This window comes from Manis javanica, chromosome 14 (assembly GCF_040802235.1).
Source record: "Manis javanica isolate MJ-LG chromosome 14, MJ_LKY, whole genome shotgun sequence".
Classification (NCBI taxonomy): domain Eukaryota; kingdom Metazoa; phylum Chordata; class Mammalia; order Pholidota; family Manidae; genus Manis; species Manis javanica.
In genome coordinates, this window is record NC_133169.1 from 46,645,767 (window position 1) to 46,654,472 (window position 8,706).

The 8,706-nt window shown below is 38.0% G+C and overlaps 1 pseudogene; it reads right to left on the reverse strand.

Annotated features, from left to right (window-relative positions):
* Positions 1-4,036: 4,036 nt before the first annotated feature.
* On the reverse strand, positions 4,037-4,970 carry LOC140846155 (olfactory receptor 14C36-like; annotated as a pseudogene).
* Between the last annotated feature and the right edge of the window lie 3,736 nt (positions 4,971-8,706).

Here is an 8,706-nt window from a genome sequence, read left to right on the forward strand (position 1 = left end):
TTCACACTAGGTAGATGACTATCTAAAGGAGAATCCTGTCTAGAACCACAGAAAAAAATCAGATGAGTAAAGCTACAGGTAATCATACTTTAAGACAAATGCTCTTTTTTATTTCCTTAGCTATTTTTTCCCCTATGATGATTTCTGATTTTGAATCACTTACTGGCACTTATTACTCTTTAAGCATTCTATTCTTCATTTTGGCCTTTTAATTCCTATTATCTCCTTGATATGCATCCAAAATCTGGCTAACATACACAGATTTGGTTAAGACAATCAAGCCTAATGTATTTGTACTTATCCATTGGTTGCACCGTAACTCTCTTTGGTGGCAAAAACTTAAGATCAATAACTTGTTTTCTTGATTTAATTCAATTCAAATGATAAGTGACATTTTAGACTGCAAACATCACCAATGGTAAGCAGCCAGAAATCTGAAATACCTGCCGTGTCACAGCTGGTGTAGGATGTTCCTATCCGCAGTGAGATGCCATCTGTGTCCTTTCTCTGGGGGATTGCTGGTTCACCCTGTTCTTCACAGAAATTGAGTTCACAGAAGGGCTGCATGAATGATGCTGGACATTTGCAAATTCCCTTATTTGACAGAACTCACAATGTAAGCTCACTCGTATTAAGTCCAATTTTTCCATTTTTGCCTTTGTACTACTTGGTGACCATCCTACTATGAATATTGTCACCGCATAGGAGAGCATTCTTGTGGGTGGTATCAAAACTGTTTCGTTGGGTACCATTATGTCATTTTGACCAGAAAGACATGTCTTTGCTTTTCCTCCAGTGAATGGTATTTGGATTTCGACACAAAAACACTTATTGTTAGTACTCAAAAAGTTAGAGAAGAATTTGCTTTTTTTCAGTAAATTGATGCCTGTCTTCAGGAAAGTCCCTGAGAATACCAATGATCCATTTTGGCAGGTATCTTCTGTCATAAAAAGAGATGTTTGATACCTTACCTCAAGAGAGAGAAAATAAGGTCTTGATATAATAACATTTAGCTACTAAATGGTAATTCAAGACCACTTTCTTGTACTTTAAGTCCTCTTATTTGCACTTTTAAAAAGTTATAATTAATAGAAAAATTCTACATGTTGTGGTTCAAAATGTAATTGATGAGATAACATTTTTGTAATGATTTTACATGTATTCTTTTATCTAATGTATTCTGTATCAGTAAAATCTCAAAATATTCCAGTTCCATGTATAAGAGTAAATTGAGATTGGCCAAAAGGAGTCAGGTATGCTTATTTATATGAAGAAGTCTTTTGAGAGCAGTGTATTTTTCTCATGCTCTCCATCTTGGCCTTTAGGGGAGTTATCCACAAGAGTTTTGCATTCTTTCTGAAACCAATATAATATGGTATATCCACTATGTTCCAATCAGAAAAAAGAGTTTTGCATTCTTTGACATTAGATGAGATATGGAAATGGTAATGTCCTTGCAACACAATTATTTCTATTCCCATCTCATCATGCTGCCACGGAGTTTATTACAAAACATCGTAACACTAGATAAAACATCCAAAAAGTCTTTCATCTAAACAGATGCCTTTCAACAGTGCTAATGAATAACATTTAATTTATTGCTGTTTTAAATGTGAAACCTACAATTCATTGTTCTGACCACCCTAATTCATTACAAAATATTTAGAAGGCCTATTTCTCTAACAGATTCAGGGAAGTTATAGTTGTATCAGGAAATGTATGCAAAGGTAGAGTTTAAATTTTTTCTGGAATACTGAGAAGATTCTGTAGATCTAAACTTGTATTTTAACAGTCTTATCCAGATGCAGTTCTTATATGGTCCATTCATAGAAGGTCCTTTATATGTTAGATCTACTCACAAGTGATAATGTTATCTGTAAAATTTTACAGTGTAATCATCTTAAGCAACCATTTTTGAGGACACTAAAATAAAACAGAACAAATAAATTCAAACTAACTGCAAAGCATAGGGTGCTTAATGGTTGTTCCTCATAAATAAATCATAAAGGATAAGAGCTTTTCTGTAAAGACAAATGCTATAAAATTTTGCAGAATAAAATAATTAAAACAATTTTTTACTCATCAGAGGAAAATGTTTTTGTGTAGATCTTTTCTTCTGCTGTAACTTTAGAAATGTTTGACTGAAGGCTGTCAGATATTTGAGAAGTACCTAACAGATTTTTCCACAACTAGAGGATGTGCATCCTGTAATACAGACCATTAGTTTCAGTTTATGGAAGAGGAAAGAGTCTGTCACCTAGGTAAGGTGTATTTGCAATTTTGATGTTCTACAGCTTACATACATATCTTCTCAAATGACTTGATATTTTTCATTACGATATGGGTCAAATTTTCTGAGAGTCTCAGATACACTGGTTTGTTATGTTGTTTGATCCTAATTGTTCCTCGGGTATATAGTTCACAGGTCTTGAGTAGTGTGGCGTAGCCACCATCCTGTTAGCTTAACCACAAGTTGATTCAGTATCAAACAGAGTATGAAAGACATGAAAACAAACAAAAGGAAACACCATGAGAATGCCGAGTGAAAGTGAGGGGGTCGTCTGGACCTGAAGCCCAAACATCTGCCTAGCCCTTCTGCGGCCACCCTGTCAACACTCAAGAAGGGGGGCAAGAGAAGTCTAGTAAAGGGGGACACATAACATAGCACTTTTACTGAAGATATTAAAACTGGTAATTATATTTCACCACAAACAAATTCTAACCAACTGAGACAGACAAGGGACCATGGAACTCTGCGTGACCTCAGGAAACCAGCCCCTCCCTGGGCACAGTAGTTCTTGTTTAACTCACTGTGAAGGAACCTCTGGATTCATTCAGTGTTTTACACAGTGAAAATAAATTACGGTGGCATCACGAACAGCTCATTTTTATTATTCAAACATCCCTTATTTTCCTCCGTCAGCTAACTACTCAGTTACTTTTCAATTGATGTTATGGGTTCAGTTGTGTTCTCCCAAAATTCATATGTTGAAGCCCTAACTTCTGGTGTGACTGGCATTCTTACCAAAATGTGAGGTTTGGGAGCAGACACACACACACAGAGCACCACATGAGAGTTTATTCAGCCATGATGGGGGTTATGCAGCAGAGACCGGTGAATGCCAAAGCTGGCTAGAAAGACAGCAGAACACAGTCTAGAGGCACAGAACAGATTCTCTTCAGAGCCCTAGGAGACAGCCAAGCCTGCCGACACTTGTGGCATCTGACCTCTAGACTCCTGATCTGGAAACAATATATTTTTATTGGGATATTTTTGTGTTAGGCATGATATTTATATGAACTCATTTCCTTCTCCTTTGCTCTTGAATATGTGACAATTGTTATGAATTAATGAGGAAAAAGTGTATGCCAGTTTGTAAAACAAAAAGTTTAGGGAAATATGCTGTTATGAAAGATTTAGAAAATATACTATATTAAGGAAATATTAGTTCTTAGTCCACAGGTACAGATAGAGGATTATACTATAGAAATAAATAAACTAAAATAAATTTCAAGTTGACATAGCCAATTTGTATGTTGATACTAATAAGTAATTAGTTAATACTAGTAATAATAATTAGGGGTTATGTTTTCATATTTTCCAGATGTGATATTTTACTAAAAAAAACCCTGATAGATAACATATCTGAGAAGAAAATGAACTTTTTTGTGTGTGTTTTTCCCTCTTTTCAAAAAGATATTAGATTTTGGAAGCCTCTTCTTTGGATCTATTCTTTTTTCATGTTTTTCTACTCCTGGTAGAGCCATTTTTCCATTTTTATAGTGTATGGAAAATATCTAAGAATTTTAAATATTTCTCAAACCTTGGATTTCACTTGGAAATCCCTACTCATTTTTTTTTTTAGAAAATAGAGTGATGCAAAACACAAAATAATTATTTTATAAGATCAAACACTCAGGTTTAGATAATGTAATTTAGGGGTAGGCAATCTAATATGCAAAACACAGAAAATAGTGGATTTTATAGAAATTTGAGTCTTACTAAGAGACATTTGAATAAATCCAAAGATAATCTTTATAATTTTCCTGAATGAAACTTCCTTGATATTACCTTCCTTAAAGCTTCCTTTACTTGTTTGTTTCTAAGACTGTAGATGATAGGACTCAAGAATGGGGGAAAAATGGTATAAAATACAGAAAGAATCATGTCCAGAACTGTATCAGAGGCTCCTGAAGGCCTTAGGTACACACAGCTGCCAGAACCGAGGAAGACAGAGAACACAAGGAGGTGAGGGACACACGTGGAGAAGGCCTTGCCATGCTCTCTGGTCGGAAACTTGAGCACAGTGGCAAATATGTGAAGGTATGACATGGCAATGAAGATGAAGCAGCCACCATAAATCCCCATGGTGGCAATAAAAATTAACAGCTCATTGCTGAAAGTGTCAGAGCAGGAGAGGCTGAGCAGAGAGGGGATGTCACAGAAGAACTGATGGACCACGTTGTACTGACAGAAGGACAACTGGAATGTGTTCCCTGTGTGCACAGCTGCATAGATGAACCCAATGAGCAGGGAGACCAGTGTTGTCCAGACACAGAACTGGTGTCATGATGACGGGGTAGTGGAGGGGCTGGCAGATGGCCACATAGTGGTCATGGGCCATGATGGTGAGGAACAGAAGCTCCACAAATGCACAATAAATGACCAGGAAGAGCTGAGCTGCACAGCCAGCCACTGAAATGGCCCTGTTGTCAGTGAGGGAGTTGACACAGGCATTGGGCACAGTAACAGAAATGTAGCACAGGTCTAAGATGGACATGTTCCTGAAGAAGAAGTACGTGGGCGTGTGAAGGTTCTGGTCCAAAGTGGTGGCAGTGATGATGAGAAGATTCCCCAACAGGGTGGCTAAGTGCATCAGTAGGAATAACAGGGCATGTAGGACCCTTAACTCTAGCATCTCAGCAAAGCCCATGAGGAGAAACTCAGGTACCATGGTGGAATTGGCCATTTCTGGAAATGCTGGTTGACACAAATGTGCTGGAACACAAAAGGGATAAACAATGAAAGACAGGAAGTAGAAAAATAAATAATAAAATTGTCTGAGTTTCTTTCATAGTGCTTACTTCTGTTTTATTCTGTTGGAATTTTTGTTGTGGAAAGTTCCACTTTTGGACTCCTGGCCTGCTTGTCTCATTCTTTGTCTGGAGTGGAGGAAAGGAGCAGGGCTCTGAGGGCTGGGTTCTCGGATCCTGCTGCTTGGCCAGGACACACAGGCTGTGGGCCCCTCACTGCACTTGCATCTGGCTCATGGAGAATGTTGCCTAATGAAGATCAACACTGATATGTATGAAAAGATCTTTTACTTGAAGTAAGTCCTCAGAGAGACTTGTTCAGAGCTTTTCTGTCTATGGATGAGTGTAAATTCATAACTGGATTTATCAACATAAGGGAAATTAAGATTAAGAGTTTCTACGCTTTTATAAAATCTTGGCATTGTCATGAGATCCAAAGCTGGAACTGATAGATTTATACTTTGTAACATTTTCAAATATAATTTTTCAAGAAAGTTATTTAAATTTTTGAAAAGAATCACTTACTAAATGTTTGGAAGAAAAATGAAACTTCATGAGAGCATGTTCAAGAGACACCTGTCTAGCTGAAGGGAACTTTGGTAGTTAAAGATTAATGTGTGATCAGGAATGTATTAAAGATGGTGGTGTGAGAGGAGAGACAGAGGCTTCCTCCTAAAACAGGATACAATAAGAAAATATAGTTGGCACAACTAATCCTGAGGGAGCAACAGGAAAGAGGATGGCATCAAACTGCACACACCTGGAGAAAAGAGCAGACCTCACCAAACGTGGTAATGTACCAGAGCTGAGGCTCCATGGGACCCAAGCCCCTCCCCAACCTCAGCTCACCAGCGGGAGGAAGAGAAATGGGGCAATGGGGCAGGGATAGAGTGGAAGGCTTGGAACTGCTCAATACCTAGCTCCGGAGATCTGCTCTGGGAGCACAAACCTACATTTCATTGTCCTTTCATGAGACACCCATGACTACCGAGTTGGAAAGTTAATACAGGCAGAGTTCCTGGAAGATGGGGATTCCGGCCACTTGTGGAAAGCAGGTATCCATATCCGGCTGTTCTGGGACAAAAACTTATACTTCTGTGCCTGGCCAACTGGCTCAGGCAGTGGAGACAGGCACAGCAGCCAGAAGGTGGGGAACACCTCTTTCCTCCCCTCAGGCACCAGTACCGCTCCCCTGTGACCCAGACATTGCTTCAGGGGCTGAGCAGCTCCACAATAGAGCTTCTGGACACTAGAGGATGGTGTATACAAAGAGGAAATGCCAAAGGAACCTTGTCCAGAGTAAAATTATTAATACAATTCCTGAGGAAGATTTAAATGATATGGAACTCATGACTCTTCCTGAAATGGAGTTCAAAATAAAAGTCATCAACATTCTAATGGAGTTACAGAAAGATATCCAAGAAAGAAGGAAAGAATTCAGATCGGAGTTCCAATTGTTGAAGAGCACGATGGAGGGTATTAAAAGCAGGTTGGATACAGTGGAGGAGACAGTAAATGAAATAGAAACTAGAGAAGAGGAACACAAAGAAACTGAGGTACAGAGAAAAAAGGATCTCTAAGAATGAAAGAATATTGAGAGAACTGTGTGACCAATTCAAGCGAACAATATTTGCATTATAGGGATACCAGAAGAAGAAAAGAGAAAGAAAGGGATAGAATGTGTCTTTGAGGAGGTAGTTGCTGAAAACTTCCCCAATCTGGGGATGGAGATAGTCTCTCAGGCCATGGAGATCCATAGATCTCTCAACACAAGGGACCCAAGGAAGACAACACCAAGACACATAGTAATTAAAATGGGAAAGATGAAGGATAAGGACAGACTGTTAAAAGCAGCCAGAGGCAGAAATAAGATCACATACAAAGGAAAGCCCATCAGGCCAACATCAGACTTCTCAGCAGAAACTCTACAGGCCAGAAGGGAGTGGCATGATGTATTTAATGCCATGAAGCAGAAGGGCCTAGATCCAAAATTACTTTATCCAGCAAGATCATTTAATTTTGAAGGAGGGATTAAACAATTTCCAGATAAGCAAAAGCTGAGAGAGTTTACCTCCCAGAAACCATCTCTGCAGTGTATTTTGGAGGGACTGCTATAGATGGAAGTGTTCCTAGGGTTGGATAGCTGTCACCAGAGGTAGTAAAACCATGGTAGGGAGGGTGGAGAAGCTGTTTGCGAGGCAAATGCAAAATTAAATTGACTATCCCCAAAGTCAATTAAGGGATAGAGAAAAAGTACAGTATTTGATACCTAATATATAAAGAATGAAGGAGGAAGAAAAGGCAGAGAAATAGAAAAGTAACCTTAGATTGTGTTTGAAACAGCATACTACGTGAGTTAAGTTAGACTCTTAGACAGTAAGGAAAGTAACCTGGAACCATTGGCAACCACAAATCTAAAGCCTGAAATGGCAATAAGTACATACCTATTGATAATCACCCTAAATGTCAATGGACTGAATGCACCGATCAAAAAACAGAGAGTCAGTGAATGGATAAAAAAGCAAGACCCATCTATATGCTGCTTACAAGAGACTCACCTTAAACTCAAAGACATGCACAGACTAAAAGTCAAGGGATGGAAAAAGATATTTCATGCAAACAACAAGGAGAAAAAAATCAGGTGTTGCAGTTCTTGTATCAGACAAAATAGACTTCAAAACAAAAAAAGTAGCAAGAGATAAAGAAGGACATTACACAATGATAAAGGACTCAGTTCATCAAGAGGATATAACCATTATAAATATATATGCACCCAACACAGGAGCACCAATATATGTGAAACAAATACTAACAGAACTAAAGGAGGAAAAAGAATGCAATGCATTCATTTTAGGAGACTTCAACACACCATTCACTCCAAAGGACAGACCCACCAGACAGAAAATAAGTAAGGACACAGAGGCACTGAACAACACACTAGAACAGATGGATCTAATAGACATCTATAGAACTCTACACTCAAAAGCAACAGGATACACATTCTTTTTGAGTGCACATGGAGCATTCTCAAGAATAGAGCACATACTAGACCACAAAAAGAGCCTTAGTAAATTAAAAAAGGTTGAAATTCTATCACCTTTTCAGACCAGAAAGGTATAAAATTAGAAATAAATTGTACAAAGAAAGCAAAAAGGCTCACAAACACATGGAGGCTTAACAACATGCTTCTAAATAGTCAATGGATCAATGACCAAATTAAAATGGAGATCCAGCAATATATGGAAATAAATCACAACAACAACACAAAGCCCTAACTTCTGTGGGATGCAGCAAAAGCAGTCATAAGGGGAAAGTGTGTAGCAATCCAGGCATATTTAAAGAAGGAAGAACAAATTCAAATGAATAGTCTAATGTTACAATATTAAAATTGGAAAAAGAATAACAAATGAGGCCTAAAGTCAGCAGAAGGAGGAACATAATAAAGATCAGAGAAGAAATAAACAAAATTGAGAAGAATAAAACAATAGCAAAAATCAATGAAACCAAGAGGTGGTTCTTTGAGAAAATAAACAAAATAGATAAACATCTAGCCAGACTTATTAAGAGAAAAAGAGAATCAATACACATCAACAGAATCAGAAATGAGAAAGGAAACATCACGATGGACCCAACAGAAATACAAAGAATTATTAGAGACTACTATGAAAACCT